This window comes from Mustela nivalis, assembly GCF_964662115.1.
Source record: "Mustela nivalis genome assembly, chromosome: 16".
Taxonomy (NCBI): Eukaryota; Metazoa; Chordata; class Mammalia; order Carnivora; family Mustelidae; genus Mustela; species Mustela nivalis.
Window position 1 is genome coordinate 4924744 of NC_139035.1, and position 20338 is coordinate 4945081.

General features: G+C 48.8%; 1 long non-coding RNA gene across 1 annotated transcript in view; it reads right to left on the bottom strand.

Moving 5' to 3' along the window:
* Positions 1 to 19989, bottom strand: part of LOC309849854 — a 112668-nt gene extending 92679 nt beyond the window's left edge. The window contains exon 1 of the long non-coding RNA XR_014303953.1: positions 19117 to 19989. This is a non-coding gene — a long non-coding RNA (uncharacterized lncRNA). The remainder of the gene's footprint in view (positions 1 to 19116) is intronic.
* Positions 19990 to 20338: the final 349 nt, after the last annotated feature.

A 20338-nucleotide genomic window follows, 5' to 3' on the forward strand; every position in this document is an offset into this window, starting at 1 on the left:
GTCAGAATGGCTAAAATTAACCAGTCAGGAAACAACAGATGTTGGTGAGGATGTGGAGAAAGGGGAACCCTCCTACACTGTTGGTAGGGATGCAAGCTGGTGCAGCCACTCTGGAAAACAGCATGGACGTTCCTCAAAAAGTTGAAAATAGAGCTACCCTACCACTCAGCAATCACACTACTGGGTATTTACCCGAAACATATAAATGTGGTGATCTGAAGGGGCATGTGCACCAGATGTTTATAGCAGGAACACTCACAATAGCCAAACTATGGAAAGAACCTAGATGTCCATCAACAGATGAATGGATAAAGATGATGTGTATATATATATATATATATATTTATATATATATGTGTATATATATATATATATATACATTTATATATATATGTGTATATATATATATATATATACATCAGCCATCAAAAAAACCTGAAATCTTGCCATCTGCAACAATGTGGATATAACTAGAGGGTATTATGCTTAGTGAAATAAGTCAGTCATAGAAAAACAATTATCATCTGATCTCTCTGATATGAGGAATTTGAGAAGCAGGGTGGGGGGATCATGAAGGGTAGGGAGGGAAAAAATTAAACAAGATGGTACCAGGGAGGGAGACAAACCATAAGAGACTCTTAATCTCAGGAAACAAACTGAGGGTTACTGGGGGGTGGAGGCGTAGGAAGCGGGTGGCTGGATGATGGGCATCAGGGAGGGTATGCGCTATGGTGAGTGCTGTGAATTGTATAAGACTGTACCCCTGAAGCAAATACAGAGACACTGTACACCGACCTGTACTCCTGAGGCAAATAACACATTATATGTTAATTTAAAAAAAAAAACCCTAAAAATAGAATTACCATATGACCCAGTAAATCCCCTCCTAGGTATTTACCCAAACAAAATGAAAACACTAATTCGAAAAGCTACATGGCCCCCTATGTTTCTTTCAACATTATCTAAAATAGCCAGGATATAAACAACCTAAATGTCCATCCATAGATGAATGGATAAAAATGTGAGATATATATCTATGGCAAGATATGCATATATGTATATATACATATATATATATATATATATATTAGCCATATAAAAAAAGAATGAAATCTTGCCATTTACAACAACATGGATGGATCTAGACGGTATAAAACTAAGCAAATTAAGTCAGTAAGAGATAAACAAATACTATATAATTACATTCATATATGGAATTTAAGAAACAAAACAAAGGAAAAAAGAAACAAACAACAACAACAAAAAACCCCAGCAGACCTTTAAATCTGGTGGTTGCCAGAGGGCAGGCTTGATGGGAGGCTGGGTAAAACAGATGAAGGGGAGTAAGAGTACAGTTACGATAAGCACTGACTAATGTATAAAATTATTAAATCATTACATTGTACACCTGAAACTAATATAACACCATGTTCATTATACTTAGATAAAAAAAAAATCAGTGGATGCTAAGACTAATGGTGAATGTTTGATGCGATATTTAATTGGTCTCAAAATACTTTCCACAAAATACTAAGTAAAAAGGGGGAAAGAATACTTTTACAAAAGGAACCTAATAGATACTCTTAGTCAAGTGATCAAAGTATTACCTTTAATAAGACAAATTAATATTGGGCACCACCTATTGGAGGCAATGAGAAGACTATCACGTCTGTGATCCTCCTGCCTAAAATAAAAAAGGGTTACCTACATCTAATTATGAAGAAATACCCAATAAACTCAAATTGAAGTACACATCACAAAATAATTGCCCTGTAATTTTATAAAGTGTGAAGGTTCTGAAAGTCAAGAGAAGAGTGAGGAATGTCCACTTTGAAGAAGACTAAGGAGACACAGCAAGTAAATGCTTTAGGTGATCCCAGACTTGGCGAAACTTGAATGATGTCTTCACAGCAAGTGGTAATAACGTAGCCGTGTTATCTTGCTGATTTTGATGGTTCTATTATCATTATGTAGAAGGATGCCCTGTGTGGAAGAACTATACACCAAAATATTGGCAGGAGGGGTGTGGGGACAGAGCATCAGTGCCAGCAAATTCCCCTCAATTGATTCCAGAGAAAAAATTATTATTCTATTCTTGCAAGTTTTCTGTTTGAAATTATTGCAATATAAGAAGATAAAATTAAATTGAAAATCCAACTTTTAAGAGTAAAGCCAAGGACTACAGAACTTGTAACCCAAGTGGTCTGTTTCCTGAAGAACATGGGCTTCTAGAGGTTTATAACAGGTCTTAAACGAAGTATTTTTTTCTGACATAAAAATATGGTTTCCGCATGCAAAGCGAATGTATGGTTGGAAAAGAGAGGACTCTGGTCCCCCCGGGTGGGAGGAGAAAGAGGAAGTAGTGACTGTGAGCAGCGAGGAGCTTCTGCAGTTTTAGCATTGTTTCCTGACCAAGGCGCTGGGTGCATGAGGGGTCATCCTTATGCATTCCCTCAAGGTCTATGCTAAAGCTTTGTGCTCTTTTCCCTATGCATGTTATACTTCAATAAAATTTAAATTTAAATTTAAAAAATTAAAGTTAATTAAAATTAAAAATCATAATTAAGGAGGACACGTATCGCATGGAGCACTGGGTGTGGTACATCGACAATGAATCTTGGAACACTGAAAAATAAAATCAAATTTAAAATAATAACAGTAATAAATAAAATAAATATTAAAAATTAAGATTTTAATTCTAATTTTAAAAATAGTCCTGAATCTTAAAAAAGAATCCCACAAACCACCATAAACGCTAGACATGGCAACTTCGTGGGAGCTGCAGGTCACCCCCGCGGATCCACAGCGGAAATCTGCAGGTCAAAGAAATTCCGAGAGGCCCGCGGAAGCCGCAACAGTCCGCGGCGACGACGACGACGACGACGACGACGACGACGACGACGAGCGAACACGGCGGGACCCGCCCCCGCGCTCGCCAGCCGCGCCGCCATCTGCACCCGCCGCCGCGGCCGCGCGGGTTCTCCCACCGCCTGGTTCCCGCCTTCCTCGACCGCGCGAGGGAAGGGTCGCGCCTTCAGCCGTGTCCCCTGGAAGGGGACCTGGTCGCGGCGGAGACTCCAGGGACGCCGCGCGGTCAGGAGCCCGGCTCCGGAGGCCCCGCGCCGCGGTGCGGACAACGCCGCGGCCGGACTCGCGGGGACGGAGGCGGGAACGCACCGGCCGTGGCCCGCGCGCGACAGGGACGCGCCCCCGAGCCGAGCGTCCCCCGCCCCAGCCGCGTCGCTCCCGCCCGGAAACCCCGGCGCCCGCGGTCGGGAAACGCGGCCCGTGCGCGCACTTGGACCCCTCGACCCACACGGTGGTCCTGCCTCCTCTGACCGCTTCTCAGACGGCACCCTTGGGACCTGGTTGGAATGTGGGGTCAAGGGGCATCCGGGTGGCTCAGTTGGTTGAGCAGCTGCCTTCGGCTCAGGCCATGATCCCGGAGTCACAGGATCGAGTCCCGCATCGGGCTCCCAGATCCGCGCGGAGTCTGCTTCTCCCTCTGACCCTCTCCCTGCCCTCCCCCCAAGCTCGCTCTCTCGCTCTCTCTCAAATGGATAAATAAAATCAGAAAAGAAAAGAAATGTGGGTTCAAATCCAGGGCGGCCACCTAGCATTTCCAACTGCTCTCTGGCCTCGCCTGGTCAGCCAGGCGTTAAGGACGAACCTTCGCTTCATCTGTTCGTTTCCCCTTTGCGGGAAGGACTTGATCTGTGAAGACTGAGCGCAGGAGGAATTGCGCTTCCTGCAGTGACGCGCTCAAAGCCTGGCCGTGAGGCCGAGAGCGGGGTGTGCGCGGGGTGTGCGCGGGGTGTGCGCGCACGGTGCCTCGTCCCCCGCGTGCGCGCTCGTCTCCACGACACCCTTCTTGGCCGTGGAACCTCCAGTCCTGGGTTGAGACCACAGCTCTGGTCCTTACAAGTTAGGGGACGAAGGTGGCGAACAATGCCACTTTCTCTCTCCTCTTTGCTCACCAGTAAGAACAAAATAATACAGCGTTCTTTGTTCTTTTTGTATTAAATAAAATGTAGTGTGGGCAGTTGGTTTTATATAACTAAGCAATGTGAACATGCCGTTAGGGCATAAAAAGGAACCCTGAGAATGGGGGAGGGTGGAGGGTGGGGAAGAGGCCTCTGGACTGATAATAGTCATGACAGCAGCACATGCGATTGTGACTCACTGAGGGACAAGCCTTGGGCTTCAGCCTTCCAGACTTGACTTACCTCGTTCTCTCTGTGTAACCACATCATGAGGTACATATTGCCCCATTTTGCAGACAAGAAAACTGAGGGCACAAGAGGCTATCTGTGGCCAAGAAAGTACAATTGTTAAGGGGTAAAGCAGAGGCAGAATTGAAAGCCCAGTCTGAGCCCAAACGCTAAGTACCAAAATGATTTCCAGAATCATCTGTTTATCATATTCACCTGGATGGCTCAAAAAGATGCCAGGTTCCTGGGCCCAAGCCAAGACCCACAAGGGTAATTATTACACAGCCTGACACCAGTCCACACATGTGATTTCAGGGACCACTCTGAAATGTGCTGTCTTCCTCTAATCATGTGAGGGGACATTCAAAATGTGTCTATTGTTGGTATAGAGACCCCAGTGACACTTTGACAGTCACAAGCATGTCTAAGTGACCCCAACTGGTGCTGGGTGTTACAGTCAGGTGGTGAGAATCAGAGACAGGGAGAGAAGGTCAGAAAAGGCCTCGTGGAGTCATGACCAGGTCGCTAATCTGCTCATCAGTGAATACCAAGACATCCAAATGTCCATCACTTCCCTCTGGCTGCCAATGAGAAGACTCTGCTGCTCCTTGGAACTGGGCCTTCGCCTCGGATTTGCTTGAAGCATCCACAGTTCAATCCCAGATTCCCAGGACTGGCCACAGTGGGACGGAGCCCACTGTCCTGAAAACCAAGGCATAGCAGCCCCACCAGGGGGACATCACCCAGGCTGGTATAGTCCTTGAGCTGTTTTTCTCTTCACAAAGATCTCTAATGTTTCTTTCTTTGACAGGAAGGACCTCGGGGAAGTCCCTCTGAATTCTGCCTGTTGACACTGATCTACTTTGGCCCTCTGACTTGTGTGGGTCCTAAAGACCAGAGAGGATCTCACTTTCTATTTGCCCAGGGTCAAAACAAGAGAGGAAAACCTCCACCTACCTCAGTCTACTGTAGGCCCAAACTGAAAGTGATGACATTCATCACCACCTTCAGGTCCTTCTTTGACAGACTACAGGTAGAAGGTGGGAGCTCAATCCAGGAGACCCGAGTTTTAGCTGCGGTTCTTGTTTACCAGTGGTTTTACCCCAGTTATGATGACAAGAAAATGATTTACCATATCCTCACCCTGGTTTCTGAATCCAGAATATAAGAAAGTGTTTTCAAGTAATTTCCAAAATCCTGTAGTATATAAACTCCATAAGAATATCTTAAACAGAACAAGTTAAGAAGCAATAACCTTGGAAAATACTAATACATTGACCTTATGTCCCTAGAAGTACATCATTAAGAAGCTGAAAATGCAAAGCAGGGGGTAGGTGAACACATTTGCAATATATGTTATCAAGCAAATACCAGGCATGTGTCAGAAGATCCATGCATTGAGGATACATAAAGAATTGCTATAAGTCAATTAAAAAAAAAAAAAAAGAGACTAACAACCAGTGTTTTTCAGAAATGGGCAAAAAGCTTAAACAGCCACTTGACCAAACAGGATATCCAAATGGCCAGTATACATAGGAAAGTGTTCAGTGCCATTAGTTATCATGGGAATACAAGTTAAAACTACAATGTGATACTGTGATGTCCAGTCAAAATGGCCACAACATATAAGGCCAACAATAAGTATAGGCAAGCATGTGAACCAACGGTAAGTCTCCTATACTGCTGGCAAATGTGTAAATTGGTACAATCACCTGGGAAACTATCTGGTAATACTTCCTAAAATTATGTATTTTTTCTATGACCTAGAAATTCCACTCTTGATCTACACCCAAAGAAATGACTGCTTATATCTGCCAAAACATACACAGTAAAGTACATACCAACATTATTTAATAGTGCCAAACCAGAAATAGCCCAGACGTCCCTCAACGGTAAAATGGATAAATTATGCTAAAATCTATAAAATAGAATACCATGTAGTGTGAAAATGAATAAACCAAGACTATATAAAATGACTTGGATGAATTTCACAGACATAACATTGAGCAGAAAAGCCAGATCCATAGTGTATGAGTTCATCTAAATGGCTGTCGAAAAAAGGTAAGATTTCTATCTATGGTAATGAAAGTCAGATGAGTGATCCTTCCACAGGTGTATAAATATGGAAAATTCATTGAGCCATACATTTAAAATTCATGCATCTTACATGTAAGTTAAAGTTCAATTTTTTAAAAGATTTTATTTATTTATTTGACACACAGAGAGAGAGAGCAAGCATAAGCAGGGAGAGCTGCAGAGGGAGAAGGAGAAGCAGGCTCCCCATTAGCAGGGGGAGCCAGCCATGAGGCTCAATCCCAGGACCCTGGGTTCATGACCTGAGCCAAAGGCAGACACTTAGCTAACCAAGCCACCCAGGCATCCCAGTTATAGTTCAAATTTTTTTAAAGATTTTATTAATTAATTAATTAATTAATTTTTTATTTATTTGACAGATCACAAGTAGGCAGAGAGGCAGGCAGAGAGAGAGAGGGGAGGAAGCAGGCTCCCTGCTGAGCAGAGAGCCCAATGGGGGACTCGATCTCAGGACACTGGGATCATGACCTGAGCCGAAGGCAGAGGCTTTAAGCCACTAAGCCACCCAGGCGCCCCTATAGTTCAATTTTTTTAAGTACCAGCCTTCTTAGGTCATATATCTATCCCTGGATCAGTCACTGTGGCCAAGGAATTACAATGATTGGCGTGGACCTGGGTCAAGTGTTTCCTTTCTAGAGCATAAATGGACAGAGAAGGGACCCTGAGAAGGGAATGAGGAAGTATTTCTGGAAGAGGAGGCAGACGACGGATCCCCCAGTCAGGAAGGAAGCGGCTCTCACCATGAATCAGGAAACCTAGTCCTCAGGAAGACAGAGAGAAAGAAAGACTGCAGAGAGACACTGGCGGAGCAACCCCGCTCCTGGCTTTCCAGTTTCTGGTTCTTGGTCCTATGAGCGGAGCTACACTCTCTATTTGGGGCTCTGTAAGATTCCTTATCCGTGGAGCAGCTTTTCATGCCTGTTGGCCATCTGGCATTTTGAATCTCTCTGTTTCGTTTGGGAGAGCTCCCCCACCTTGTGGGTCTCGATGGGAACACTGGCAGTGCTGCAAATGCCAAATGCTCGGTTTTCCAGGCTTCCTCACAGCTAGAATGTAGCAGATGGGTAATGTAGGCTCTGCCAAGGAGATAGCCCTGCTCCTGAACTATGGGGTACGGGGACCACAGGCACATTCATTCTGCGAGATGGCCCACCACCTTGCTCGTTCAGTCCAGTCCTGGAGGTGTCAGAGCGTCAGGCGGCAGCGGCCAGTGTCCTGTGGTCCTGTGTGTGGCTCTGTGGTCCTCGCACACCCTTCTACACAGGTGTCTACCGAGACCCCACATTGCACCTCCCGTCTTCCTGACTGGATTCAGTATCCTTTTCATAGCTCCTTTTCAGTCTCAGTCAACCAGACGTAGTTTATGCTCCTTGCCACGGGGTGGCTTAAACAAGAGAAATTTATTTTCTCACAATTCTGGAAGCAAGAAGTCCAAGATCAAGGTGCTGTGAACTTGAGTTTCTGGTGAGCCTCTCCTTCCTGGCTTCCAGCCGGGTCCTACCTGCTGTGTTTTTATGGCCTTCCCTCTGTGGAGTCTCTTCCTCTTCTTAGAAGGACACCAGTCCTATCAGATTACAGCTCCGCCCTTAGGAGCTCATTCAACCTTACCTGCCTCCTTAGAGGCCCAATCTCCGAAAGAGTCACATTGGGGGTCACGTCTCCAATATATGAATGGGGGGGGGGGGCACAATTCAGTCAATAACGGGTATTTCCCCTATAGTAGAAGAGGTTAATACCATTGCGCAAGGTCTAAGTAAAACCTTTGTGCTCTCCAGTCTCAATAAGGAGAGAAAGTATGAAATCCTAGAAATGCAAGCTTGCAAAGCACTGGACAAAACTACACGGACATAGTCAGACATAAACAGAAGTGGGGAGAACATGTGTGACTGTCCAAAGGTCAGCCCCAAAGCCAGGGGCTGGAGGAGCCAGATCCACCCACTAGAGCTTGGCCAAGCTCCGGCTGAGTCCGTGACTGACATACTCTCCCGGACTCTCATCATTCTGAGTCCTCTGTGTAGGTCTTGACTCTTCAGCTGCTTCTGGACTGCGGACAAGAACGCCCTCGTTGAACAAACGTTCGTCAAGCTCTGACCCCTCTTCTCCAGCCGGCCTCCCTTGCCGGCTGAGCCCAGCTTTAGTGTGCAGAGCCTTGGCCTCCTGGGCAGGGGTGGGGGGTTTCTCTGTACCTAGAATCCATCATCTCCATTGTCATTCCAGCCAAAACACGGCTTCGTTTCTTCAATGACATTACAAATGTTCTTTTTAAGACATGCAAGTCGCTGGTGGGAGGTAAGTACCCTCAGTGCCAATTTTGTGAAATATCTTTTAATCATCCAGGCACAGAGATTGTGCTACCTTTTTAAAAGGTTTTATTTATTTATTTGACAGAGAGAGAGAGAGAGATCACAAGTAGGCAGAGCAGCAAGCACAGAAAGAGGGGGAAGCAGGCTCCCGCTGAGCAGAGAGCCCGATGCGGGGCTGAATCCCAGGACCCTGAGGTCACATCTGGAGCTGAAGGCTGAAGCCCAACCAATGAGCCCCCCACGTGCTCCAACCCTGTGTTATTATCTCTGCTTTACTGGTGGGGCAAAGTGTTTTCCTGGGGCACCATTTCCCACATTGTGATCCACAGAATGGTAATAATAACGCTAAGAGAGAAGGATCATGTAATTAAAAATACTTCTGTGGCCGCATATGCTCGAGAAAGAAGGCAAGGGAGGACCATGTCCGTAAGCATAGCCTCGGGAATCACACAGACCTGGGTTTGAGGCCAGGCTCTGCCAACACTTAGCCATGCAGTTTGAGCAAGGAATAGCCTGACTTGCTTCACCCATAAAATGGGAGTGATGACACCTGTTTCAGAAGTTTGTTGTGAGCATTAATGTTATGAAGGAATAAAGCTCTCAGCGCAGAAAGTCCTCAGTAAATTCGAGCTCTTACTGACATTGTGGCAGGTTAAGTATTGACATCGGAAACCATCTCTTCATTCTTTTTAGGGACAAATCCATTTCACATAGAAATACACTCAGAGGGGCACTTGGGTGGCTCGGTCGTTAAGCATCTGCTCAGGTCATGATCCCCGGGTCTTGGGATCAAGTCCCTCATCAGACTCCCTGCTTGGTGGGAAGCCTGTTTTTCCCTCTCCCACTCCCCCTGCTTGTGTTCCCTCTCTCGCTGTGTCTCTCTCTGTCAAATAAATAAATAAAATCTTGAAAAAAAACAAATACACCCTGATATACCATTTGGAGAGTGCACAGAGACGAGGCTCTGAAGTTATAGGACAGGAAGAGCCAGGACCCAAACCCGGAAATTCAAGTCACAAAAACCAGAGTCTCAGAGCAGGTGGTCCCCAGTAAGTGGCTGGCTGACTTCTCAGCCAGGCTGGTTGTGGCCACAGAAACAAGGCCTTCCCTAGAGTCTCTGCCTCTCTCTTTAGGGCATGACTGCACCTTCTTACACATGCACACCTGCACACACTCACACACACACAACTTTTCAGGGAGAAAGCCACAGCACTGAGTAGAAGTCCTACTTACTAAAGTTTTCTTTTTTCTTCTTCTTCATTCCCTAAATCTTTTCTAAAGGAATATATTTCTATGAAGTTTAAATATTCCCAATAGGATGCATTACCTTTGTAACTAGATTTTTCTTTAAAGATTTTATTTATTTATTTATTTGACAGACAGAGATCACAAGTAGGCAAAGAGGCAGGCAGAGAGAGAGAGGGGGAAACAGGCTCCCTGCTGAGCAGAAGCCTGATGCGGGGCTCAATCCCAGGACTCTGGGATCATGACCTGAGCCGAAAGCAGAAGCTTAACCCACTGAGCCACCCAGGCGCCCCGATTTTCTTATTTTTAAGAGAAAAAAAAAAAGACTTTAAAAAAAATGTTCAAGACAGTCCAGTCATGATAAACCCCAGGAAGCCTCCCCTAAGTTAGGCGCCCCTCAATGAGCTCCCAGAATGCCCCTTGTCTACCCATGTTATGGATTGAACTTATCAGGGCATTTGGGTCTCGTGCCTTAGCCAGGCACCAAGCTCCGGGTGTCCAGGGGCCCCGAATTCCTCCCACTCGTATTCCCAGCACCTCCGTGCTTGGCAGGCAGGCGGCGGGGTCCTGCCATGGAGGGGCCTGTGACTAAATTGGGCATCTCCCTAGGAGGAGTCTGGTGATGGAGGGGAGGGGTCCGAAATGCTCCCCCCCACCTTCCTGCAGGACAAGTGCTCAGACAGTACACCTTCCAAGGCCCAGAGCAATGTTCTTATTACATCCCGGAAATCCCCTGGTCGGGGGCTTTTGGGGTGACATCCAGTATGTAAATACGCGGGGTGGGGTCCTGGTGAGCAGCTGTAGCGGTGCCCGATGGGAAAGTTCCACCAGCAGCAGAAGGTGCTTTCATTACTCATTTCAACGGCACACAGCTGTAAGGAATCTGGCGGAGTTCGATTTGGCTGGGGGGAGTACATTTTCCACTCGTGGGCGTCTTGAAAACTTTCACACCCAAAAAAAAGTTAAAAAAAAAAATGGTCATAGTCCAAAACGGAAAGCCAGAAAAAGACAGCAGAGACGCTAGCGCAGTAAATGTAATGGAGAGAGGCCCAGACTTGGCCTCACTCTGGCCCTGCCACTTCCAGGTGTGTGATGGCCTCGGGCATGTCAGCCCAAGTGCTTGGGACCCTCCCAGGCAAATGGAGATAGAATGGCTCCTGGAGGCAGAAAAGACTCACTGAGCTGCTGGGTGTGAATACGGGCTGCCAGCCAGGCCGTGTGCAAAGGTTAGGCATTATTTGGGGGAAGAGAGGCAGAAGACAGAGGGTGCTTAGGAAAAATAGGAGGGTGAAATCTGGGAAAAGGAACTGATGGAACCAGCCTCCACACCTGCATGCAGAACCTGCAAAAGACCCATGAAGAGAGGAAGAGAGATCAAAAAGAAATAGCTCTTCTAACCATGGTTGGGTCGGGGTCAGTAGACCAGGACTAGACTCTACTTGTGTGTGTCCTGGCTATAATAGACTTGAGAATTTTTTTCAGATTAAAAAAAAAAATAGATTTATTGGGGCACCTGGTTGCTCAGTCGGTTAAGCATCTACCTTCAGCTCAGATTGCGATCCCAAGAGTCCTGGAATCAAGTGCTGTATAGGGCTCCCAACTCAGCTTTCCCTGTCCCTTTGACGCTCCTTGGTGTGTTCTCTCTCTCTCTCTCTCAAATAAATAAATAAAATCTTTTTAAAAAAAAATAGATTTACTATGAATCCTAGAGCAGACTCTCCTGACAAATTTACCCTGGGCTCCTGCCTTCCCTGATTATAAACTTGGTTTGTTCATGAGTGAGATGAGAAGCCAGAATCTAAACGTGATTCACTTTGTCTGCTCTTTGGCAGAATCACTGTGCTTCCTTTCCTGCTGATTTTTTCCCTCACATTTATGCACTTTTTTCCTTTCACATTTATGCATTTGAAACATGTATATTGAATGAGCTACACACAACAGGATGCAAGTGAAACCCATGATTTTTTCTTTTTTCTTTGTCCCTTCAATGCCACCATCTGGATTTGCACTTTGCCTGCCCTTTGGGTGAATGCTGAGCAACGCCAAGGATTTTTTAGCCACTTTTAGCCATGAAATAAAGAGGCCCTTTGTCGTGGCCTTTAAAAGACCAGTCCGATGTAATAATCAGTACTCTGCTCGATACAAAGCTTCCTTCTCTGGCTTTTCACTTCAGGCTTGGAAACCCACAGTATAAAGGGGATGGGTATAGACTTCAGCATTTTCACTACGCTGCGGCCCTTGGCAAGCTGCTACTTCTCAACCTCAAGCCTTGGGAAAAGGAGGAGTGGGGGTAGGAGTACTGTTGTTCGTGTCTCTTGCTGTCATAACACATTCTTAGTGCCCTCAGAATCTGGCGAGTTCAAATGCTGACGTTCTTCGAGGGCTGTTCTTGGGAGCATTGCAGTAAGAAGCCACGGCCACCAGGTGGCACTACATGTCTTTTTCCTTGCCGGAAGAGCCCGCCTGCCCTTTAACCACCACATAATTTCCATAAGATAAAGCTAAATATACTTGCCCTCTGTTTGAAAACAAAACAAAGAAAATAAATATCTAAAACCACAAACAGATCAACTTAACTAACATAAACTAAATATAATTTTTAAAATGATACTGACAATGAGTCTTTGCTTGACCAAACTTTAGTCAGGCTCTTAAACCTTCCCCTAGGCCCATCTGTAAATTTCCTTGTAAAACCCAGTTTTAGCAAAAACCCTGCTGAGTCCGTTTAAATGGAGCTTCCCCAAAAGGACTGGGTTTGGAGAACCTCCAGGTCCATGAACACACAGAGGTGCTGAGAAACAGCATGCCTAGAGAGGGCATTGGAAGCTCGTGCCTTTTCCCCCTGCCTTGTCCTATCTACCTCTTTCACTTGGATGTTTGCCTGTGTTCTTTCTCATTTCCGTTTATGAATGGTAGGATACCCAACTGGTGTCCAAAGAATTCCTTAAAGGTGTGAAGATTACCCCAATATACATGTTGGAACTGAGTTCAGGAACTCAAAGAATAAACTTGAATCCAATAAACAATGAATAATGTTTTAGTATAACTATGTCCCATACTAAAGACATACTTATTGCATGGGACACAAATATTTCATGGAACATTTTCATACTAAAAAAATTATTGGATATCTGAAATTCAAATTTAACTAGGCATCCTGTATTTTCACTTGGTAAAACTGGCAACCCAATCCTATTTTTATGGATAAGAAAACTGAACCTTTTAGGAAAATAAGAAACTTGAACAAAGCTAACACCTGGTAAGCCGGGTCACAGAGGAATCCTAGACTCACTGAACCCCATCTCTTCCATTTTATATTGCCCCTTATTGTCCAGGGAGTTATCTTCATCTGCCAGCTGCTTCCATCTCCTGGTAAAATAACCCATCACCATTCCCAGCTTACCAGAAAAGCTTTCCTTCCCCGCAAAGAAGGATTCACTGAAAGGTGAATTCTCATGACTAATGTTCCCAAATCTACCTTCCTTGCTAACATACCTCTTTTGAAAAAAACAGTGAAAACCTCCCTCATGTTTTTCATGTTGTTACTCGCATTTCCATAACTCTTTCAAGGCTACCTCTGTAAACTGAAATTGAAATACAACAATCCATCCATCCACCCATTTCTGGCTTACATTACCTGAAACATAATATAGTCATTTAAACGCAAACACAAAGAGGAAACAAACTGTAGTGTCATTCACAGGGAGGCATCCTAAGCTTAGCTTTTTGTGGCTCCTGCTCCTACTCATATCTTCCAACATTTCAGTGATAGTACATCCAGCCCGCTTGTCTTACTACAGCATTTACTGCACTGTGATCGGACTATAGCAAGATGGTTACCTCCACAAGGTCAAGGTTAATCTCTGGCACAAAAATTAGATAACAAAGGGACGCCTGGGTGGCTCAGTTGGTTGAGCAGCTGCCTTCGGCTCAGGTCATGATCCCAGCGTCCTGGGATCGAGTCCCACATCAGGCTCCTTGCTCAGCAGGAAGCCTGCTTCTTCCTCTGCCTGCCACTCTGTCTGCCTGTGCTCACTCTCTCTGACAAAAGAAAAAAAAAAGTTAAAAAAAAAATTAGATAACAAAGAATGTGTAAAGTAGGTTATCCATGTAAAGTGCCTGAAAGGGTGCCAGGCAAATAGCAAGTGGTCAGTAGATGTGAGCTAACGTCATTCATTTTCAAATGGGGGGGAGGGGTGTATACAACAGTGATGGTCAGAACAGGAAGTGGTCTTGTAATGAATATACCATAAACAATGCAGAAAGATAGAGAAGAAATGATGGTGCCCAAAGGGAAAAAAGTTAGGACTGGGCGAGAATAAAGGAAGTCCACTCACTGGTTTAGTAGCTATGTGCTAAGTGAGCACTATGTGCCAGGCTTGCAGGGCTGGGGAGTCCTGTGAGAGAGGCAGGTCTTCGTAGCACAGTGTGTTAATTGTGCAATGAGAGAGTGATGCCCAGAAACAAGGGGAACCTGAGACACTCAAGATGGCCAAAAGGGGCCAAGGTGATGTCCTAGTGTGATGCCTCTGCTGCCCCTTCCTGGGGCCATGAGAGCTGGCCAGGCTCAGCTTGGAAAGACTATGCATTCCAGGTAGAAAAGGCAACACTAAATCAAAGCACAGACTTAAAACAGTGAAATGTACACAGGGGAGGTGGAAACAATTCAGTTCTCCTCCTCCTTGGGAAACCGGTGAATTACTGAGCAATCTGTAGTAACTTGGACAGCAGACACTCAACTGTGCTCCCCTGCAGAAGGGAGCCCAAATGGAAGCCATGTGCTAACCACTGAAAATGTTACATGTTGCATCCTGGTTAACTACCCTAAAATCTCTTGTAACCAAAAGAGTTCTAACCAATCTCTGAGCCTTCCATGTTAATTCTCATAACCATCCAAGCATAGATTTTATTATCCCCATCTTACATAAGAGGAACTTGATCCCTAACGAGATTAAATGGTTTTTCTCAAGGTTACCAGTAACAGGAAGAGTAGGAATATCACACATAATTTTATTTCCCCTTCCATTTCACGTCTTTAAGAAAACACAGCCTTCAAGACCCTGCTTATATCCCACCTGCCCTGCAAAGCTTTCCCCAACCTCCCAGGACACAGTACAGCCTCTCACAGACCAAGTACTCAGTAACAGTTTGATGACTGGCAATGATAATTAATGATTCTATTGTCTGGCAATTACAGATCTGTGTGGGTAAAAAGCGATGACAGTGGCCTGGACTCAGTAGAGAAGTCATGTAGGAAGAGCTGGCTTTGAGCCAGGTCTGGAACACCGTGGTAGCTATGAACTGGCAAAAGCATGTGGTATACAAAGGAGAGAAGAAACAATCTGTACAAAGGCACAGAATGGAAGTAAAACAAAACTACCTTAGCTATAAATCTCCACACGTCCTGTTGCAGTCAGCCTTTCTCCTACTGAAATAGTTTTTCTAAATAAAATCTTTTCTTTCCACTCTATGTCCAGCTCTGGTTTTTCCTCCAGCAGTGAGCAGTTCAGTCATGTTGAAGGGGATGGTGAACGGTAAATACACACAGAGCATTTTGTGTGTCCATGGAAGCTTCTGTGAACCAGCATCAAGTAGGCCAAGTCTGCGGACTATAACCAAATCATGACTGCTTCTACTTTCTACACACTGTTGTTCTCTTCTCTGTTAGGATCACTCTTTAGATCTATTGATGAATTTTCCACTCCTTTGGATTCTCTGTTATAGGAGAGTGAAAGGCAGAATAACAGCCCCCCACAAGATGTCCATTCCTAATCTTTAGAACTATGACTATATTAACTTACATGACAAAAAGGACTTTGGATTTTTAAATGGAGGGCTTGTTCTGGATTATTCCAGTGGGTCGTTATCCCAAGGACTCTTATAAAGAGAACACAAGAAAGTCAGAGACAGAGAGTGAGGCTGCTGGCTTGGAAGATGGAGGAAGGAGCCTAAGCCAAGGCATGATGGCAGTTTCTAAAAGCTGGAAGATTCAAGGGAGCAGATTCTGTCCTAGAGACTCTAGAAGGAATCCAGCCCTGCTGACACCTTGATTTTAGCCAAATGAAACCCAATTCAGACTTCTGGCCTTCAGAACTATAAGACAGTAGGTGTGCATTGTTTTCAACTAGTATGTCATAATTTGTCATCAAAGCAATAGGAAATTCATACAACAGGGGTAGTGAGTAGCTAAGGCCATGTACCTCCACAAAGGTCGAATCAAACCTGGGAGATTGGACCTGCCACACCCCTAGTCCCTAAACCTAACCCTAGGTTGCTTTCTGAGGGGTCTGTCTTCAAGAGCTTAGATCTAAAGAGCCAAAGATTGGGGGCACCTGAGGAATACCAGTGATCTCAGCCAGCCCCCCAGAAGGATACCGCTCCATTTGGAACTCTCAAAAACTTTCCGAGTAACAGAAGTCTGCATGCCCACCTCTGCCCCCCCCCCCCATACAGCGGGCCCCTGTACCCAAACCCAGAGCTTGACACTGACCCTGAGCCAGGCCACCCACTCAGCCTCCGGGAAAGATGGAATGAGCGCTAGAGGTCTGGACCTGTCATACCACTAGGTCATAACCTTAACTGTAGGTTCGATTCAGAGGGTTCTGTCCCCAGAGGCCTGGCACACAGCCCTCCAGATTGGGGACACCGGACCCATAGTGGAGGAATCAGACTGCCCCCCAGAAAGAAACAGTGCCATTTGGAACTACAGATAGGATGAACAGAACTCTGCATGCCCAGCTGAACCCACACTAAGTCAACCCCTGGACACCAACCAGAGTCAGACACTCACTCTGACCCATCACCTCAACTCAGCATCTGTAAAACTCTCCAATGTGCCTTTAGGTTGTTCCTGCGATGCCTTTAGATTGTTCCTGCGAACGCTTCACTGGGTACCATGAGGTCAATTCCCAGGGGCCATTCTCCAAAGGGCAAGAATTGGGGATACCTGAACAATATCAGAGGACTCAGGCTGCCTCTTAGAAGGAAACTGCCTTTTGGAACACCAGAAAGGATTCGGTGCTGGAGAAATCTTCATGCCCACTGAGGCTGTCCCCATGTTCCGTGGCCCACTGACCAAACCCAGAGAATGATACTCAACCTTACACTCTCTGTCAACTCAGCCCTCAGTAAGGATCGAAACAGAGGGGCGGTCATGCCTGATACTCCCCTAGACCCTAACCCTACGTCGGGTTTTCAGGGTTCTGTCCCAGAAGCCTGGCACCCACACTCTATAGGTTGGGGACACCCGGGCAATACCAGAGGACTCGCCTGCCACCCAGAAGGAACCCGTGTCCACTGGAACTCTGGAAAGGATTCAGGGTAGGAAAAATCTGCATGTATACCAGGACCTGGACACAAATCTGGACCCTGATACTCCCCTTGACCCATGATCTCAAACCCACCCCCACCATGAACCTCCCTGATGTACCTTCAGTTTGGTCCGGCCGTGCCCTGCGCCCTAACACTCACAGTCGGTTGGGTTCTGAAAGGTCGGTCCCCGACGGCCTGCCTGTAAAGCCCCAGGGATTTCGGGCACCTGAGCAACACCAGGGGACTCAGGCCGCAACAAAGAAGAAAACTGTGCCGTTTCGAACACAGCTTTCAGAGACAAAGCTGGTCCCATCCCAGAAAACCCCCACTTTCATCGATCCCCTGAACACAAACTCTGAGCCTAACCTCCACCTTATCCCTAAACTAACCCTAATCCTAAACCCTAAACCGTAACCTTAACTCCCAGCCTCTAATGCCTAACCCTCACCCCAACCAGAAGCAGCCGCCCGGAGAACGCGGAAAGACGTTTGGGGCCGCCGCGCGGGGGCACAGCTGAAGCGGGCCTGAGTCTCCCCTGCAAGCTGGAACCCGTGGCCGTCTCCGCAGCCCGGTGAGGCTGTGTCCACAGGACGCTGTCCCTGGTCGGGGTCAAACGCACCGAAGCACCGCGTGGGAAGCGGCACACGTGGGAAAGACCCGACGGCCGCGGAGTCCGGGGCGGGGACGGAGCAGATTTGCGCTGCGGCGACAAGGTGACGGCACTCCGGAGTCACCGCAGAGCAAAGGACTGTCCCAGCCCGTCACAGCCGCAGGAGGACAGGAGACCTCGGGATGGAGGACAGGCCCTCCCAGCTCCCGCTCGCCCACCCCGGAGCGGCCACTCGCCCTCGCACGAGGCCTCACGCCAGCAAGAGACGCGCGGGAGGGCTGAACCGGGCCGGGTCTCGGGGGCGGGAAGCGGCGGAGTTGGTTCCCGTGTCCCGCGCCCCCCACAGCCGGGCTCGGACTGCGCCGGCGCGGGCGGGGGCCTCCGCACTGCGGCCGGGCGCGGGCCGGGGGCGGGGGGTGCGGGGAGGGGGCGCCGCCACTCAGCGTCCGTCCCGGGAGCGACCGTCGTCCCCGACCCGCGTCAGACGCCGCCGCGGGAGAGCCGCCTGCGTCCGGGCCCCGCAGGGGAAGCCGGAGGTTCCCGTCCCACAGGCAGTCGCCGTCCCCGCCGCCGGCGAGGGTCCCCCGTCCCCCGGAGCCCGGCCCGTCGTCCTCCGGGGGACCCGCCTTCCCGGCTGCCGCCTCCTCCGCGAAGTCGCGGTCGCCTCCCGGCTCCCGGCGCGGCCGGCGGGGGGCGTGGCTCGCTCCCGGGACGCCGCCCTCCGCCTCCCAGACGCGCCCGCGGCGCCGCGCCCGGAACCCGGGCCGGAGCGTGAGGCGACGAGCGCGCAGCTCACGAAACCCGCGGGTCGCCTCAGTGTCCGCGTCTCCGCGGGCTCGGAGCGACCGTCGCAGAGAACCTCGGAGCGGCCTCGGCCGCAAGAACGAGACACGAGGAGCCCCGAACCCGGGAGGGGACGGAGCTGTCGTCCGACGCCGCGCGACGCTTACGACAGACCCGGAGGGAGACGCGCCGGCGCCGGGAAACACCCGCTGTCCCCACAGTCCGCCGTCGCTCCGCACGCCCGGACTCCGGCCCAGCCCTGCGGCGGGTGTGGACGCGGGGGGACCCGCGGGGCCGGGCGGGGGAGCACGAGCCCCGACGCCCGCGGCCGCTCCCGGACCGCAGACCGTCTGAGGAGCCCCAGGAACCGAGTCCGGGGGCGCGGACACAGCCGCGGGGCGGGGGGCGTCCTAACCCAGAGAGGGGGGACCCCACAGCCCCGCGCCAGCCCCGCGGGAGGCCACGGAAACCCCGGTGTCCGCACGGCGCGCGCTTCCTCCGTGGGGTCCCGAGAGCGCGCACCCCCTCGCCAGTCCCCGCCCCGGCGGCTTCTCCTCACCTTCTCCTCCCGCGGCGGGTCCTGAGAACGCCGGAGTCCTGTCGGTGTGGACGTGGCCCCACCTCCTCCACAGCGGTCCTGTCGGTGTGGACGCGTTCCCACCGCCTCCACAGCGGTCCTGTCGGTGTGGACGCGGCCCCACCGCCTCCACAGCGGTCCTGTCGGTGTGGACGCGACCCCACGTCCTCCACAGCAGGTCCTGTCGGTGTGGATGTGACCCCGTGTCCTCCACAGCGGGTCCTGTTGGTGTGGATGTGACCCCGTGTCCTCCACAGCGGGTCCTGTTGGTGTGGACGCAGCCTCACATCCCCCGGAAGCCTCAATAGCGGGTCCTGAGGAGACCAGGCTCCTGTTGGTGTGGAAGCGGACCCACAATCCCTCAAAGTCTCCACAGCAGGTCCCGCCAGGGAACATGGGAGAGATCCCATGCCCTCCAGAAACCTCGACAGCCGGTCCTGAAGAGGCCGGGCTCCTGTCCCAGCTGCGCCTGCGCAGGCCGGGCTCAGGGCGGGACTTGGGGTCCGGTGCCCTCTGCAGGTGGTGGAGGGCAGTGCAGGACTAGGGCAGCTCACCTTTCAGTGGAAGAAGCACCTGCTTCCTCTCGAGGTCCAGCTGAAGTCATTTTATTCTGGAAATTCAAGCTGAATGGAGCCCAATATCCTCCCAGCTCCTCCAAAAGTAGCTAAGGAACAATGAATTGGAAACAATATGGAATGACAACAGTCCTTGACCCAAAAAGTGGCACCGAACATGACCCTGGACGCAGACCCACACTCTGATCTCAACTTGGTCTCAAGCCTAGCCCTGACCCCGATCCAAGACCCTAATCCTAGCCCCAGCCCGCACAATGTTCACAAGAACCAAAATGTAGAAACTGCAAATATCCATCAGTTGTGAATGCATAAACAAAGTGTGGTGAAGGATTTGAATTTGGGTGCAAGTTCAGGTTCCAGTCAGAGTTCTAGATCCTAGATCTGGGTCTAGGTCTAGATCTGGATCTGGGTCTAGGATCAGGGTGAAGATTTAGAGTGAGGGACAAGGGAATGGTTAGGGTTAGGGCATTAGGTTTATGATTTAAGTTTGAAGACTTAGGGCTTAGGGGATAAAGTGCAAGGTCAAATTTGGGGTTTGGGTTCATGCTAGGGTTTGGGTTCATGGTTCAGGGCTTGGATCCAGAGCTCAGGTTCAGAGTCCAGGCTTCGGGTTCCATTTCAGGTTTAAG